Source organism: Heptranchias perlo, chromosome 3 (assembly GCF_035084215.1).
Source record: "Heptranchias perlo isolate sHepPer1 chromosome 3, sHepPer1.hap1, whole genome shotgun sequence".
In the NCBI taxonomy this organism is placed as follows: domain Eukaryota; kingdom Metazoa; phylum Chordata; class Chondrichthyes; order Hexanchiformes; family Hexanchidae; genus Heptranchias; species Heptranchias perlo.
This window is the reverse complement of record NC_090327.1, coordinates 81,035,377-81,054,285: the sequence shown is the minus strand read 5'-3', so window position 1 is coordinate 81,054,285 and position 18,909 is coordinate 81,035,377. Positions and strand designations below refer to the sequence as shown.

Genomic DNA, 18,909 nt, shown 5'->3' with positions numbered 1-18,909 from the left:
GATGTGGTATAGCTGCAGAGATTTCCTCTGAACCATTAGTTATGGGACTGCCTAATTCGATTTATAGCCTGCGACTTTTGGTGTTCAACATGAAGATATCCCTGTGTTGCTGCTTCACTAGGTTGGAGTCTCATTCTAAGGTATGCCAGGTGCTGCTCCTGACACACCTTTCTCAGTCAGCATTGCACAATGGTGGTGATAGAGGAATGTGGGCTTTGTCGAGCCATGAGGGTACAGATTGTAGCATACAATGCCCTTAGTCTGTCCCACTCAGTGCCACACTACACAATGGAGAGTGTCCTCACTGTGAAGGAGAGACTTCACCTTCACAAGAATTGTGCAATGGTCACTCCTACCAATGCTATCATTGTCAGGCGTGACTGTGAGAAGTAGGTTGGTGAGGTCAAGTCAATTACTCCCTCATGTCAGTTCCTTCACCGCTTGATGCAGGCTCAGTCTGGCAGCTATGGTCTTTTGAGTCTTGGTCATTGGTAGGACTCCTGGCCAGTCACTTGTGGTGGACGCTCTCTGCCCATACTTCCTTCAACATGGAGGAATACCGATTTGTCAGTTAGGTGGATAATCAACTGGAGGATTCTTGAAGCTGATTGGCTCAAATTTCATAAAACTGCAACAAATCACAACTGAGCAGATATGGACATACCAATCAACATGTATCAACCAACAATGAAAACTAACAATCAGTAATTTAAAAACAAACTTCCTATCAAAAATTGTTGTTCAGCAACAGTTACTAATAGCAACAAACAGAAGAACCAGTCAAGTCACTCAAAATATTTTTGCAAATATTTTCTGCCACCTCCTTTGACTGGCTACTAGCTGAGAAACTTACAACTATAATTAAGATTTGTAATATAATAACATTATAAAAATTTATGCAAATATGATTAAACTTATTTATACAATGCCATTCACTGTGCATAAATGTGTATAACAATGTTTCTCAACAGAGGCCTTGACTTCACTGGATTTTCCAAAGGCAGGTGAAAAAACTTAACGACTGCAGCTGCCCATAACAATCACCTTAACCAGAATATATTGTGTTTCATTTTATAATGCTGTTGTAAATATAAAATATGTCCATTAATTTACTGTGAGTAAAACCATAGAGACCCACAAGTGTTATATATTTTTCAAATGATTGGCTGGATTTTGTTAATTGTGAGAATGTCTGCAAAGAGTTGCCCAGGAGCATTACAGAGTGCGAATGATCAGAGGGAGGCATGTACTATATATTAAATTTTGACAATTGGTTTAGTTCATTTAACTGTTGCTTGTTTTTCCTGAATATTGTTTCTCTGTTTGACGGTGTTGAGGCTGGCACCTACAAAAACATTATTTATCTGCTTATTATTAAATGTTTTGACTTATTTTTAAGAATTACCTTTGCGGGGTTTCAGGGTAGAGACACAACAGACACATTACTAATACAAGAAGTGCAGATATGCAAAAAATCTTCCCTAGTTTCTCTCATATTTGGGAGTATAATGTATTTAAATACAAACAGAACTATTTGGTTTTGTGAAGCATTTCAACAAGGCATCAGTAATGAGAAAGGGTTTTATTGTTTTCTGTCTCACACTTTACTATGTAATCTCTCACTTATCTTTCCAGTATCTCTTAGCTGTGGTGATACTTTGAAATCGCCCCATCAGTTACTCTAGGCCTGAACTAAAGTAGAATACTCACTTTTTAATTAGCCTTTAACAAAGTCTTAGCAAGCAAAAAGAATTTCTATTTTTCATTTACCGCTGACCCCTGAACCCATTTTGTATGGGACCAATACTCAGAGCTAAATAAGAGTACAAACTCCACGGCACATTATGCTACTAGAAATTTGGCAGGGTGGAACTTCCACCCACCGGTTTCTTGGCAATTTTTTTTCTTACCTCACAGGTCAGAGATCAATTACCATTGGACATTTCATTGTTGGGGCTTACAGTAGGCCCAGAATAAAATCATAGCTATTGCTATACCTTTCTTTTCAGCCCCATCCAGGCCTTTCTCCTTCTCAGAGGGTACTGCTCTATAATTCCAGTGGGTCAGCAGGGTGGATGCCTGTGTTTTGTCGCTACTTGCATGGGTGCCCACCACTTTTTAAATGATGCTACCCCTTGGATTTGGGATGGGGTCACACCCAGGTGAAATCATTGGGTGGAAGTTGCCAGCAGGTGTAGGTCTCATTGGATCTATCAGAAGCACATCTGCCATGTTTCCCAGAGTAGCCTGAGAATACCCTCAGATATGCCTCCAAACTGCTGCTGGGAAATCAATTACTGTTGCAGGTTGGCCTGGATCAGGATTTTCTGCTCTCTTTAACTGGGGCAGAAACCCAGTGGATCTGGTTTACTAACTTGATTGAATTTTTCGAGGCGGTGATAAGGAAGATCGATGAGGGTAGTGCAATTGATGTAGTCTACATGGATTTTGGCAAGGCTTTTGACAAGGTCCCACGTGGCAGATTGGTCAAAAAAGTAAAGGCCCATTGGGTCCAAGTGAATGTGGCAAATTGGATCCAAAATTGGCTCAGTGACAGGAAGCAAAGGGTAATGGTCGACGGGTGTTTTTGCGACTGGAAGGCTGTTTCCAGTGGGGTGCCACAGGGCTCGGTACTAGGTCCTTTGCTTTTTGTGGTGTACATTAACAATTTGGACTTAAATGTAGGGGGTATGATTGAGAAATTTGCGGATGACACAAAGATAGGCTGAGTGGTTGATAGTGAGGAGGAAAACTGTAGACTGCAGGAAGATATCAATGGACTGGTCAGATGGGCAGAAAAGTAGCAAATGGAATTCAAGCCGGAGAAGCATTTGGGGAGAGCAAACAAGGCAAGGGAATACACAATAAATGGGAGGATACTGAAAGGTGTAGAGGAAGTGAGGGACCTTGGAGTGCATGTCTACAGATCCCTGAAGGTAGCAGGACAGGTTGATAAGGTGGTTAAGAAGGCATATGGAATGCTTTCCTTTATTAGCCGAGGCATAGAATATAAAAACAGGGATGTTATGCTGGAACTGTATAAAACACTAGTTAGGCCACAGCTTGAGTACTGATTACAGTCCTGGTCACCCAATTGCAGGAAGGATGTAATTGCACTAGAGAGGTGCAGAGGAGATTTCCAAGGATATTGCCAGGACTAAAGAATTTTAGCTATGATGACAGATTGGATAGGCTGGGGTTGTTTTCCTTGGAACAGAGGAGGCTGAGGGGTGATTTGATTGAGGTGTACAAAATTATTAGGGGCCTAGATAGAGTGGATAGGAAGGACCTAATTCCCTTAGCGGAGGGATCAATAACCGAGGGGGGCATAGATTTAAAGTGATTGGTAGAAGGATTAGAGCTGAAATGAGGAAAAAAATTTTCACCCAGAGGGTGGTGGGGTCTAGAACTCACTGCCTGAGAGGGTGGTAGAGGCAGAAACCCTCATTTTAAAAATATCTGGATGTGTACCTGAAGAGCGGTGACCTGCAGGGCTACGTACCAAATGCAGGAAAGTGGGATTAGGCTGGGTGGCTTGTTTCTCAGCCGGCGCGGACACGATGGGCCGAATGGTCTCCTTCTGCGCCGTAAATTTTCTATGATTCGATGGTTTCCATCCCAAATTTCAATCCCCCACCAGAACTAACTTGGAATTGTGCTCCCAGGATTGTTTAGCATTTTTATGGGCATTTCACTACAGTTTACATATATCTATATGACAAAAATAAGCAAATAGAGGAAAAAATGGCCCTATATTATTAATACAAATGCATTTTATTACAGTGATTTGCCCAGAATGTGGAAAGTAAACGAACTTGATCCAGTAAGAATTAGAAAGCTACACAATGAATTATTCTGGTTAGATAATCCTAATTCAAAAATATCCAAGCTAACAGTAGAGGATATGCTGCAGACCAAGAAACAATATAGTTTGCTCTATGAAGAGATCAGAAGGGTATGTGAGAACAGCTAAGTGATATTAATGACTCAGTGGTCAACATGTCCAACTGCGGTTCAGCCATGACTCAGTGATAGCACTCTCGCCTCTGAGTCAGAAGGTTGTGAGCACATAATCTAGGCTGACACCTCAGTACAGGACTGTGGGAGGGCTGCAATGCTGGAGGTGACATCTTTCAGATAAGACGTAAACTGAGGCACCTTCTGCCCTCTCAGGGTGGATGTAAAAGATCCCATGGCACCGTTCGAAGAAGAGCAAGGGAGTTCTCCCAGTGTATGGCAAACATTTATCCCTCGACCAACAACTAAAACAGATGATCTGGACATTTATTCAAAGCTGTGAGAGCTTGCTATGTGCAAATTGGCTGCCGGATTTCCTACATTACAACAGTACTTCATTGGCTGAAAACGCTCTGGGACGTCCTAAAGTCATGAAAGGCGCTATACAAATGCAAGTGTTTCTTTCTTCAATACAGAACAGCAATTAACAATAGCATGTTGAACTATATAGTCAAAACGGTAGCGTACAAGTCAGATGACATCATGTTCAAACTGTACCTTACTCTGATCAGACACCTTGGGCTCGAATTTAGCAGGCCTGTGGGTTCCCAGCGGGTGGTCCTCCGGGAGCGTGGAAAACGCGGACGGCTAATCGTGTGCGTCCCCCACGCGATCGCGGGATAATTGACCTGATTAAGCCCTGCTTCCGGGTTCTCCGCTCCCCAGCTGCGTGCCGGCCGGCTGCGCATGCGCAGTACCGTCGACGCGATGTAGGAGCTCCACTTAAAGGGGCGTCTCCCAAAGCCCCTCCTGCTGCAAGCAAGCGGTTTGAGACGATGGCTGAGCAAAGGGGAAAGGCTGCGCCCCGTTTTTCAGACCTGGCACTGCAGCTGATGCTGGAGGGCGTGAGGAGGAGGAGGGAAACGCTCTTCCCAGAAGATGGACGCAAGTTCCCTGCCGCCGCCACCAGGAAGGCATGGGCAGAGGTGGCGGCGGAGGTGAGCAGCAGGGTCAACACCCCAAGGACTTGGGAGCAGTGCCGCAAGCGCTTCAATGACCTGACTAGGTCTGGCAAGGTGAGTACACCAACGCACCCTCCCACATCCCGTCCCCACCATCATGCCAAACAGATCACAAACCCTCCTGCACAGCCACCACTGCGCTCCATCAGCAATCCTCACAGCCACTCATTCACCATCCTCGCCGTGCACGCAAGTACCCACCGTCCCTGACCCCACCCAAACACTACCACACACCCCAATCCCCATGCAATGGGATGGGCACGTGGCCCACGCATCCTCCCATCCATCCGCGCCACGCTCAACCCAACCACACCGATGCTCGATGCGTCTCACGATGCAATACGCACCCACTCACACATCTGTGTTTTGCCTTCACAGGAGAAGAGAAGCAAGAACAATAGGGAAAGGGCACGCACCGGAGGTGGGCCGCCGCAAGTGGTGGAGCTCACCGACGCCGAGGTGGAGGTGCTCGACCTCGCCCGCACGCGACATTGCCTGTCGGTGGCCGATGGCGAGTGTGTCGCTGCCGAAACGGCCGGTAAGGGAAAGCTGACACTCAACACCCATGATCGCGAGTTACCGTATCATCACCTGCCATCAGGCGCACTGTCAAGTTGGTCCACATGCCTCAAAGTGCCCTCTGTTCTCTTGCAGGTCCGTCTTTGTGTGAAGCGATCGTGGAGGGCGATTCCTCAGAGGACATGGCGGTCTCTGAGGGTGCATCGTCACATCAGAGCCAACCATCCACCAGCGCAGAGACACGCACCTCGGTGGGTCCCCCTCGCCAACTAGTTGGGGTAGCACTTGGTGAGTCACCGCGCACGAGTGAGCATGAGCAGACCCTGGTGGCAGGGGCAGCCGCGGAGGGTCCGCGACGGAGGGAGCACTCATCTCCAGGCTCTGCTCAGCCGGACCCAGATGCTGAACCCAGGGGGCCACCAGTGAAAAGGAGAGTCGTCGAGGGGCACCAGCTAATTGCTGAGGTACTGGGAGAGGTGCCGCGCGCATTGTCCACAATAGCGCAGGCGATGGAGGAGTCCAACTCCTGCATGTGGGCATTGGTGGCGCAGGCACAGGAGGGTACCGGCGACACAGTGTCGCGGGTAGGTGCGGGACTGTCTGCGGTGGAGGACAGGCTGGCCTCCCTCGAGCGTCACGCACAGCTCCAGATCTAGTCCATGCAGGCCCTCACAACGTCTGTACGGATTCAGGGTGAGCAACATTCCGACGCCATCAACAGGCTGACGGATACACTAGGGGTGGCCTTGCAAGGCCTCACACATGCCATCCAAACTGCCGTCCAGCAGGGTGGAAGGGGTGATGTGGGCCGAGGCCAAGAGAGGGATGATGGTGACCGGGGACATGGAAGCGGGGACGCTTCTCAAGGTGCCCCCACGTCCCACCCGTCGCCCACCTCTCAACCAGTACCCGCAATGGTGCCTCCTCTCCAGGTGGCCGAGTCTGCCCCTGCCCCGATGCAGGAGGAGCAGTCTGTGGAGGTGCCGTCACGGGCACCGAAACCCAGGGGCCGTCCGCCAAAAGCATCTACCCGGTCAAGGCAAGAACACGAGCAACCTGCCACTACCTCTGCTGGGGTTCCCGGAAAAGAATTGCAAAGGCGTTATAATCACAAAGGGAATACACCAGGGTGTTTATTAATTTGTACATTTTTTTTATATAATGTCACATTCGAGATATTAAATACTCTATTCTCACCACTCCTGCCACCTCTCGTCCATTCTTCCGCGACTTGTGCAATAGTTGCGTTCCGTGGAGGCCATCATGACGGCAAACACCTGCTGCCACCCATTGGGCACACTGCTGTGGGTGCAGGATTACTGGCAGCACTTTTCAGTGGAGGGGGCTGGTATGGCCGCTCGCATGTGCAGGTGAGGAGATGCGAGCGCCTCGCAGTGTCTGACTCTAGGAGAACCGTTGACGTATGAGTGCCTCCCTGGCCCGGCGACCATCCCGGTGAGTCGCGGCTCGGCGCATGGGTCGTCCAACATCCTCTGGCACGTCCTCCTCCTCCGCCTCCTCCTCCTCCGCCTCCTCCTCCTCCTCCTCCTCCTCGCCCTCGCCTTCCTCAATGTGGGTGGCGGGTGTGGATGGGGCCTCCTCCAGCGGCATCCCCCTCTGTTGGGCCATGTTGTGCAGGGCACAGCAGACAACTATGATTCGTCCCACTCTGAATGGTGTGTATTGGAGCGCTCCCCCAGAACGATCAAGGCACCTGAAGCGCATCTTGAGAAGCCCTATGGTCTGCTCAATTGTAGACCTGGTAGCAGTGTGGCTGTCATTGTACCGACACTCCGGCTCGGTGATGGGGTTCCTCAGAGGTGTCATGAGCCACGTGTGTAGGGGATACCCCTTGTCGCCGAGGAGCCAGCCGTTGCCGGCGTTGGGTGCCTGCAGGATGGGCGGGATGGCGGACTCCCTGAGGACGAAGGCATCGTGGCAGCTGCCGGGGTATCTGGCACACACGTGTAGGAATCTCTGGCGGTGGTCACAGATGAGCTGGGCGTTCATGGAGTGATACCCCTTCCTGTTGATGAACAGCCCTGGCTCATGCGGAGGTGCCCGTATTGCGATGTGGGTGCAGTCGATTACACCCTGCACCCGTGGGAAGCCGGCCATGGCATGGAATCCAACCGCCCTCTCCATCTGGCTGCGCTCGTCCATGGCGAAGTTGATGTCGTGCGAGGCCCTGCGGAACAACCCATCGGTGACCTGCCTTATGCACTTGTGTGCAGAGGACTGACAGACCCCGGTGATGTCCCCGGTGGCACCCTGGAAGGAACCGGATGCGAAGAAGTTGAGGGCAGTGGTGACTTTGACGGCGACAGGTAGGAAGATGCTGCTTGGTCCATCAGGGAGCAGCTCGTCATTAAGGAGGCTGCAGATGTCGGCGACTACCTGGCGATTGACTCTGAGCCGACGTATGCACTGCTCCTCGGAGAGGTCCATGAAGCTGAGCCTCGCTCTGTACACCCTGTGCGGAGGGTAGTGCCTCCTGCGACGCATCTCTCTCTGCGGTTGCCCTCCCTCCTGCTGTGCAGGCGGGTGTGCCGCAGCACCGTGTTGGGGGGCCCCACGTCTCCGAGGCGGACGGCGTGGACTGCGAGGCTGCTGGGGCTGGTCATCCTGTTCGTCCTCCGACGATGTCAACGCACCACCCATCTGGCAGGTGTTGGTCTGAGGGGTTGTGCAGGGTAGGTGGGTGGGTCCTCGGACTGGGGCTGCGGTTTCGTGTCAGTCTGTCCTCTGGCTTGGCGGGGGGTGGTGGAGGGCAGGGGTTGCCCTATGTGACGCGGTGGCCTCCTGCGTGGGTGAGGGCTCTCCCCCGTGGAGCGCACCTTGGCACCTGCCACAGGCTGCTGGCTGCAACACGCCTGGTTGGAAAGGGACTGTTTCCCCCAGTGTGTGAAACTCACTGCCTTGAACCTAAAATCCCACACTTCCTCTTTTGACAGCTGCTTCAGCTCATTAACTGACCACAACGAGCAAGTTAAGTGCTCTCAAGTGGAACCCCGCTGGCTTTAATTGCCTGCGGGATTCCCACCAGCGGGGCTTGCACGCGCAGCCCCGCACGTCAGCGCGGTACCTGGAAGTGGCCGGGATTTCGTCGCGATCCGGTCACGTGACCGGAGATCGGGATTTTCGGGGCCACCCCGCTGGGAACCCGCCGGAAACACGATCCCAAAATCGAGCCCCTTATGTACTGTGTCCTGTTCTGGTCACTGAGACACTCAGGCACCGGAAACAGTGCAGAAAAAAGCCATGAGGTTGATTCCTAGGTTAAAGGTCTGATATATAAGAAAGACTGGAAAAATATATTTTCAATGTTAAAAGGAAGCACCTGAGAGGTATAGAAGTAGAGAAGATAGTGAACAGAATGTAAGGATAAATCTGGAATATTGTTTTAATTAAATTGTGAGTGTAAAAAAAAAGGGACGCAGGCTCAAACTAGTAAAAGGCAAATTTAGGAGTGATATGAGGAAATCCTTCCTCACAAAAAGAGCCATCAGCACGTGAAATTGAGTCCTGATAGAATAGTGAAGGTGAAAACCCTGAAATCATTTAAAAACAATCAGAATGGGGGGATTTTAGGATCTTTCTGAATAGATGAATAAATAGATTGTCTGGAGGCTTCACATCTGAAAGTGTCAAACTTCAGGGCGTCACAACTTGGAGTGTCACACACTGTAAAGTAAATATAAGTGACTTGGTTTATGTATTAAATCACAAAATATCAAATTGACTGAATGTGAATGAATCAGAAACAACTTGATTCAGTCAGTAAGTACTACTGAACAATGACTAAGCAACAGGAAATTGAGCAATCAACTTGCCCAATTTTGTTTTAAAAGCTAGCAATCCTGAACTGGAAAGTAGCAGGAAGTAATCAAGAAAATCACTTCAAAATAATTTTACTAAAAAAAAAGGATATCGGGGAGGGGATAAATTCTGAAGTGTTGAGAGTGAGATGAGTGATACTATCATGGATAAAGGGTAATTTCTAGATAAGTTAGTTAAGCTAAAGGAAGAAAAATTGCCAAGGCCCAACAAGACACTTCCTGGGATCATGAGGGACGAAATTGAAGAGGCAGAAATTATAGCCCCAATTTTAACCTAACCCGCCGGGTAGGGTTGCCAACTCTGATTGGACGTATTCCTGGAGGTTTCATCATTTGACATCCCACCTACAACCACCCAGTCAAACAACATTTTTTTGCAACTCCAATATTTTTATAACTAATAAATGAAAATGTTCAAGAGCCTATGGCTCTTATTGTGGATTGCCCGCAGCAGTGTCCAGGGGATTAATCTTTAATTTCTGGAGACTCCATTTCTGGAGGGTTGGCAACCCTACTGCTGGGTGGGAACAGGCCGGATTTGGGTTGCAAACCGGTATTGGAAAGTAAAATTAGGTGAGGTTAGGATTGCCAACCCTCCAGGATTGTCCTGGAGTCTCCAGGCATTAAAGATTCATCTCTTGGACATTGATGTGGACAATCCAGGAGAAATAATCATAGGAGGATTAAAAAGAAAAGTTTGACTGGGCAGGTTGGATGGAGGTGGGAGGTCATGTGATGAAACCACCAGGAATATGTCCAACCAGAGGGTGGTAGAGGCAGAAACCTTCAACTCATTTAAAAAGTACCTGGATGTGCACCTGAAGAGCCGTGACCTGCAGGGCTACGGACCAAATGCGGGAAAGTGGGATTAGGCTAAGTGGTTCATTTCTCAGTCGGTGTGGACACGATGGGCCGAATGGCCTCCTTCTGTGCCATGAATTTTCTATGATGTGGAGATGCCGGTGATGGACTGGGGTGGACAAATGTAAGGAATCTTACAACACCAGGTTATAGTCCAACAGTTTTATTTGAAAATCACAAGCTTTCGGAGATTATCTCCTTCATCAGGTGAGTGAGTGAATGAAAGGTTCTCAAATCGCATATCTTATATTAGGCTGGGACACGATCACACCATTCAAAGGTGTCGTTGGTGTTCAGACAGGTTAGCCACGGAAAACAGTACATCCCAGTATACTGAATATGCAATGGGTCAGATTACACAGACAAAGAGAGAAAGAGACCCGAAAGGCAGAGAGAGAGAGAATGTCCAGTTGTATTAAAAACTGGGCATTCTCTCTCTCTCTGCCTTTCGGGTCTCTTTCTCTCTTTGTCTGTGTAATCTGACCCATTGCATATTCAGTATACTGGGATGTACTGTTTTCCGTGGCTAACCTGTCTGAACACCAACGACACCTTTGATTGGTGTGATTGTGTCCCAGCCTAATATAAGATATGCGATTTGAGACCCTTTCATTCACTCACTCGCATGAATTTTCTATGATTATATGATTCAGAATTGGGAACTCCAGGTAGAGTGTCAAACGGGTGTCCAACCTGATCCCACCCAATTGCATGGGTTAAATCAGCGCTTGTACTTCAGACCTCTAATGAGCATTGATGTGGGTCGATTGGCCATATTTCTATATATAAGGATTTTGTGAAGTTGGTTTATACATCATTCTTCCCAACTGAAAATTTACCGGCGAAAGTAACATTCATAACATAAGAAGCTGAAAAAAATTGCCTGAACAGTGTAGTGAATGCCTAGAAAACATTTCCTGGAGAGGCTTTGTCTCATGTTGGGAGCCTAAGGCTCAATTTGGAGTACTTGACTAAAGCTTGAATTATTGGGTTGGGTTCCTCCGGATTGGCACAGACTGTAGCCAATCATAATAAGCTCCTCTTTCGTCATTTTGACTCCAGAATGGATTCTAAGGATTGCTTTTTTCTGAATCTAACACATAACAACAGGACTTTCTGCTTATAAGCCCTACCACCTGCCTCCAGGGTTGGCAACTCTGGTTGGACATAGGTTGTTTATTTATACAGCTCATGACCCTAAAATGCCACAGGGATTCTCCTGGATTCCCACTGTAACTTCAGCAGGAGACCAGCAGAACCCCAGGAGAAATGATGGGCCAGAAATTGCTTTGAGCGGCAAACGTACGTTGCCGTAAGTAACTAACTCACCCACAAATTTTTTGCGGGCTTCTGGGTGTCAATTTGCTTTAATTGAGAGCTGCAAAAATGCAGCGGTCATTTCTGGGCTTCTCTGAGCTGTGAGAGGAGAAAAGGATCACTGTGCCCCCTCCACCATACAGCTTGAAGCAAGCCATGCTGTGAGAACCAGGAAGTGAAGCTCATTCACAAACCACGCAGACTAAGAACCCGGAAGTATCAGATAAGATTAGTAAATGTACTATAAAATAAGATAGAGAAAGCAAAATAAAGAGACGGTAAGATTAAAAGACCGAGATAAAAGAAACAGAAAGGAAAAGTAAAAAAATTAAAATGTTAAATTCTAAAATTAAAAAAAAAATTTAAAATCTCTTAAAAAGTATTAAAATCTGGATTTTTCAGAGCCCGAGAGGTTTTTTGGCAGTCATTAATACTTACCATGCCATTAAAATTTAATTTAGATCTGAAATAACTCAGCATACCTTTTTTTCTGGCGAGATTAGTTAGTTTCCACCTGGGCAGGAGAGCAAGTTTGCGATTGTCCATTGATTCCAGCCTGCGATATCTCTTTAATGCAAAGCTGTCAGATCAGCAGGGAATCAGGAAGAGCAAGTTCCGGATTTCCACGTTTGATTGCACATATGCGCTCGCTGGAACTTGCTCTTCCATTTGCCCTGAAATAATGGTGAGCCCTGTTAGCGTCGCCGTTGTTTCTTGAGCAATTTCCGGGCTGATATAAATGGTTGAAAACGCCCATGGAATTTCAGGGCCCATGTTTATTAAAATAGTCACATGGCCATTTACTGGTCTGGTTCAGACTCCTCTCACTCCGCAGTCACTCTTCTGATCTGGAGCTGGAAACTTACATGCATTTTCCACTCTGCAAAATTCCCTCACCAAACAACAATTAACCACTGAGTAACCTCAGGCTGTGTTTACATAGCAATTAGACTGTGACCTCAAAGAGACTGCTCACCTTCAACACATCTGCACCATAGCATAAGAATAATATATTGTGCATCTCATTAGAAAACAGCAAATCATTAGTACTAATAAAAACAGTTTTTTGTAATGATATCACTCTTCCTTCAAATAGCTTACAATTTTATAGATGGATTGATAGATTTTTGTTAGGCAAGGGTATTAAGAGTTACCTAAACCAAAGTGCGTAGATGGAGGTAAGATACAGATCAGGCATGATCTAATTGAATGGTGGAACAGGCTTGAGGGCCTGAATGGCCTACTCTTGTTCCTATGATCCACTGTCTTTCAGAAGTTAGGATAGTAGGATATGACATTTTTTTTATTCGTTCATGGGATGTGGGTGTCGCTGACGAGGCCAGCATTTATTGCCCATCCCTAATTGCCCTTGAGAAGGTGGTGGTGAGCTGCTTTCTTGAACCGCTGCAGTCCGTGTGGTGAAGGTTCTCCCACAGTGCTGTTAGGTAGGGAGTTCCAGGATTTTGACCCAGCAACGATGAAGGAATGACGATATATTTCCAAGGTGGGATGGTGTGTGACTTGGAGGGGCACGTGCAGGTGGTGTTGTTCCCATGTACCTGCTGCTCTTGTCCTTCTAGGTGGTAGAGGTCGCAGGTTTGGGAGGTGCTGTCTAAGAAGCCTATGGATGGTACACACTGCAGCCACAGTGCGCCAGTGGTGAAGGGAGTGAATGTTTAGGGTGGTGGATGGGGTGCCAATCAAGCGGGATGCTTTGTCCTGGATGGTGTTGAGCTTCTTGAGTGTTGTTGGAGCTGCACTCATCCAGGCAAGTGGAGAGTATTTCATCACACTCATGACTTGTACCTTATAAATGGTGGAAAGGCTCTGGGGAGTCAGGAAGTGAGTCACTCGCCGCAGAATACCCAGCCTCTGACCTGCTCTTGTAGCCACAGTATTTATGTGGCTGGTCCAGTTAAGTCTCTGGTCAATGGTAACCCCCAGGATGTTGATGGTGAGGGATTCGGCGATGGTAATGCGGTTGAATGTCAAGGGGAGGTGGTTAGGCTTTCTCTTGTTGGAGATAGTCGCTGTCTGGCATTTGTCTGGCGCGAATGTTACTTGCCACTTATCAGCCCAAACCTGGATGTTGTCCAGGTCTTGCTGTATGCAGGCACGTACTGCTTCATTATCAGAGGGGTTGCGAATGGAACTGAACACTGTGCAATCATCAGCGATCATCCCCATTTCTGACCTTATGATGGAGGGAAGGTCATTGATAAAGCAGCTGAAGATGGTTGGGCCTAGGACACTGCCCTGAGGAACTCCTGCAACAATGTCCTGGGGCTGAGATGATTGGCCTCCAAAAACCACTACCATCTTCCTTTGTGCTAGGTATGACTCCAGCCACTGGAGAGTTTTCCCCCTGATTCCCATTGACTTCAATTTTACTGGGGCTCCTTGGTGCCACACTCGGTCAAATGCTGCCTTGATGTCCAGGGCAGTCACTCTCACCTCACCTCTGGAATTCAGCTCTTTTGTCCGTCTTTGGACCAAGGTTGTAATGAGGCCTGGAGCCAAGTGGTCCTGGCGGAACCCAAACTGAGCATCGGTGAGCAGGTAATTGGTGAGTAAGTGCTGCTTGATAGCACTGTCGATGACACCTTCCATCACTTTGCTGATGATTGAGAGTAGACTGATGGGACGGTAATTGTCCGGATTGGATTTGTCCTGCTTTTTGTGGACAGGACATGCCTGGACAATTTTCCACATTGTCGGGTAGATGCCAGTGTTGTAGCTGTACTGAAACAGTTTGGCTAGAAGCGCAGCTCATTCTTGAGCACAAGTCTTCAGCACTACAGCCGGGATGTTGTCGGGGCCCATAGCCTTTACTGTATCCAGTGCACTCAGCCATTTCTTGATATCACGTGGAGTGAATTGAATTGGCTGAAGACTGGCTTCTGTGATGGTGGGGATATCGGGAGGAGGCCGAGATGGATCATCCACTCGGCACTTTTAGCTGAAGATGGTTGCAAACGCTTCAGCCTTGTCTTTTGCATTCACGTGCTGGACTCCGCCATCATTGAGGATGGGGATCTTCGCGGAGCCTCCTCCTCCCGTTAGTTGTTTAATTGTCCACCACTATTCACGATTGGATGTGGCAGGACTGCAGAGCTTTGATTAATCCGTTGGTTTTGGAATCGTTTAGCTCTGTCTATAGCATGTTGCTTCTGCTGTTTAGCATGCATGTAGTCCTGTGTTGTAGCTTCACCAGGTTGGCACCTCATTTTTAGATATGCCTGGTGCTGTTCCTGGCATGCTCTTCTACACTCCTCATTGAACCAGGGTTGATCCCCTGGCTTGTTGGTAATGGTAGAGTGAGGAATATGCCGGGCCATGAGGTTACAGATTGTGCTGGAATACAATTCTGCTGCTGCTGATGGCCTACAGTGCCCCATGGATGCCCAGTTTTGAGCTGATAGATCTGTTCTGAATCTATCCCATTTAGCATGGTGATAGTGCCACACAACATGTTGGATGGTGTCCTCAGTGCGAAGACAGACTTTGTCTCCACGAGGACTGTGCGGTGGTCACTCCTACCAATACTGTCATGGACAGATGCATTTGTGACAGGTAGATTGTTGAGGACGAGGTCAAGTAAGTTTTTCCCTCGTGTTGGTTCGCTCACCACCTGCCGCAGGCCCAGTCTTGCAGTTATGTCCTTCAGGACTCAGCCAGCTCAGTCAGTAGTGGTGCTACCGAGCCACTCCTGGACATTGAAGTTCCCCACCCAGAGTACATTCTGTGCCCTTGCTACCCTCAGTTCTTCCTCCAAGTGGTGCTCAACATGGAGGAGGACTGATTCATCAGCTGAGGGAGGACGGTAGATGGTAATCAGCAGGAGGTTTCCTTGCCCATATTTGACCTGATGCCATAAGATTTCATGGGGTTCGGAGTCAATGTTGAGGACTCCCATGGCTACTCCCTCCTGACTGTATATCACAGTACCGCCACATCTGGTGGGTCTGTCCTGCCGGTGGGACAGGACATACCCAGGGATGGTGATGGAAGACTCTGGGACGTTGGCTGAAATGTATGATTCTGTGAGTATGGCTATGTCAGGCTGTTGCTTGACTAGTCTGTGGGACAGCTGTCCCAATTTTGGCACAAGTCCCCAGATGTTGGTGAAGAGGACTTTGCAGGGTTGACTGGGCTTGGTTTGCCTTTGTCGTGTCCGGTGCCCGGTGCCTCGTGGTCCGTCCGGTTTTATTCTTATTATGACTTTTTTTTAAGCAAGATTGTACAACTGAGTGGCTTGCTAGTCCATTAAGAATCAACCACATTGCTGTGGGTGTGGAGTCACATATAGGCCAGACCGGGTAAGGACAGCAGGTTTACTTCCCTAAAGGGCATTAGTGAACCTGATGGGTTTTTCCCACAATCCGGTAGTTTCATGGCCACCATTACTGATACTAGTCTTTTAATTCCAGATTTTATTTAATTATTTGAATTTAAATTCCCCAGCTACCGTGGTGGGATTTGAACTCATGACTCTGGATTATTAGTCCAGGCCTCTGGATTACTAGTCCAATAACATAACCACTATGCTACCGTACCCTTGCACTATCCAGTCAGAAATATTTGAAATCCACAGTTTAAATATTCTTATTTAATCTTATTAAATGGAACATTTGCAATGTATTTATTTCAAAAATGTTTTGAGCGACATTTCAAAACACATTGGGAGTGAAATTGATCTTCGGCGGTAGTGCAAAAACAGGTGATAGCGAATTGGCGGCCTGTTTTACACCCCACCTGATTATCTTCTCCCTTTTAGGATATTAAATGCTGTCTCCAATTTTGCTCCTATCCAATGTTTGGCAGATTTCCAACTCTGCCCATTGATATGTTAATTAACTGACAGCAGAAAACACATGGGGTCAGCGATGGATGCGTACGTCGTGCGAAAGTTCCCAGCTGCTGAAGTTCCGCCAGGGCAACAGCCTAGCTGAAATCCTAGGCTGATAGGTCTGATTTTACAATTGCAGTTTAATTATTTTAATATTCTGCCAATGAACTTTAACATGTATCTGATGCTTAAATCTAGAATTAAATCAAAAGTCAACAGTAAACCCAAATGTAGGAGATATGTTTATTTTTTATGAAGTTCAGAACTAGTTCAAATGAAACAAATTGTTCAGTTTGGATCTCTTCCAACGGAGATTATCATCCAAACAAACAAGTCACTGTGTTCTACAAAGCATATCTGTATTTGAACAGTTCTGCAAGGACAGAAGTTTCAGACTTAAGTTAGAACTTTATTCCCAGTCTACCGATCTGTACTAAATTTATGGGGAGTGAATTTCTTGTTATGCTGCTGATGCACATTTTGGACCCACAGATAGCCTCTAGATGGAGTTATACACAGGTTTCCTGGATCAGCTCATTTTCATACTCATTTGTATACTGTATTTGCTGCTCACAGTGTGGTCTCCTCTACACTGGGGAGACTAAACGCAGATTGGGTGACCGCTTTGCTGAACACCTCTGCTCAGTCCGCAAGTGTGACCTTCAGCTTCCGGTCGCTTGCCATTTTAATTTTCCGTCCCACTCCCACTCTGATCTCCCTGTTGGCGGCCTCTTACACAACTCCAATGAAGCTCAATGGAAACTCGAGGAACAGCACCTCATCTTTCAAATAGGCACTTTACAACCTTCATGATTTCAATAACTTCAGATCATAACCACTGCTCCCATTTTTTCGGCCAGCAAATGGTTCTGCCGTTGCCATTTACAGCTCCTCTATACCCATCTTTTGTTTCTTTACTTGTCCCATTACCACCCTCCTTGCCTTGCACCATCAGGCCTTTCAATCATTTAATCACTCCTGCCCTCCACCCTATCAGAGACCTTCCCCTTTGTTCTTTCCTCCCCCCCCACCTTTCCCTGCCTCTGAACTTGCTTATGAACTGTTAAATCTCTAACTTCTTCCAGTTCTGATGAAAAGTCATCAACCTGAAACATTAACTCTGTTTCTCTCTCCACAGATGCTGCCTGACCTGCTGAGTATTTCCAGCATTTTCTGTTTTTATTTCAGATTTCCAGCATCCACAGTATTTTGCTTTTGTTCATACTCATTGGTGTAGTCATTGTTGTAAAACCTGTGTAAAACGGGTGTAATCTGCTGAACCACCTGGAAACTTCAATGCAGCCTTTGAAAACACAGTTCAGCCTGCAATCTTCAGCAGCAGACTGGGGACAAACAGGTAAGAGAAGAACAGTGCTTAGCTCTTTTACTTCACTCTAATAACTTCATTGCATGTCTAAACAATATTTTTATTATACTTGTGCAGAATTATGACATGAATCAACCAGTTGGGTTTTAACAACAATCCAATAGCTTCATTGTCACTTTTACTGGTACCAGCATTTTAAAACTGAATTCAAAACTTCCATGGTGGTATTTGAACTCACGTTCTCTGGATTAGTAGGCCAGGCCTCTGGATTACTAATCTAATAACATAACGCCTACGCTACCATACTCTTGGGTACTGCTTCTCCAACTAAGAAGCAGTCGGGGACCAATTGGTACCTCGGCCTCCACTGAAGCACAGACTGCAGCTCTGGAGGCAATAGAATGGAACGCAGCAGGAATAGAGTGGAGGGACAGAATGGAACGCAGCGGGAATAGAGTGGAGGGACAGAATGGAACGCAGCGGGAATAGAGTGGAGGGACAGAATGGAACTCAGCGGGAATAGAATGGAGGGACAGAATGGAACGCAGCGGGAATAGAATGGAGGGACAGAATGGAACGCAGCAGGAATAGAATGGAGGGACAGAATGGAACGCAGCGGGAATAGAGTGGAGGGACAGAATGGAACTCAGCGGGAATAGAATGGAGGGACAGAATGGAACGCAGCGGGAATAGAATGGAGGGACAGAATGGAACGCAGCGGGAATAGAGTGGAGGGACAGAATGGAACTCAGCGGGAATAGAATGGAGGGACAGAATGGAACGCAGCGGGAATAGAATGGAGGGACAGAATGGAACGCAGCAGGAATAGAATGGAGGGACAGAATGGAACGCAGCGGGAATAGAATGGAGGGACAGAATGGAACTCAGCGGGAATAGAATGGAGGGACAGAATGGAACGCAGCGGGAATAGAATGGAGGGACAGAATGGAACGCAGCGGGAATAGAGTGGAGGGACAGAATGGAACGCAGCGGGAATAGAATGGTGGGACAGAATGGAACGCAGCGGGAATAGAGTGGAGGGACAGAATGGAACGCAGCGGGAATAGAATGGAGGGACAGAATGGAACGCAGCGGGAATAGAGTGGAGGGACAGAATGGAACTCAGCGGGAATAGAATGGAGGGACAGAATGGAACGCAGCGGGAATAGAATGGAGGGACAGAATGGAACGCAGCAGGAATAGAATGGAGGGACAGAA

The 18,909-nt window shown here is 47.5% G+C and overlaps 1 protein-coding gene across 1 annotated transcript in view; it reads right to left on the bottom strand.

Annotated features, from left to right (window-relative positions):
- The window catches only part of LOC137316678 (hepatocyte nuclear factor 4-gamma-like), a 188,822-nt gene that overhangs the window by 136,370 nt on the left and 33,543 nt on the right, over window positions 1-18,909 (bottom strand). The gene's annotated exons all lie outside the window — the stretch shown is intronic.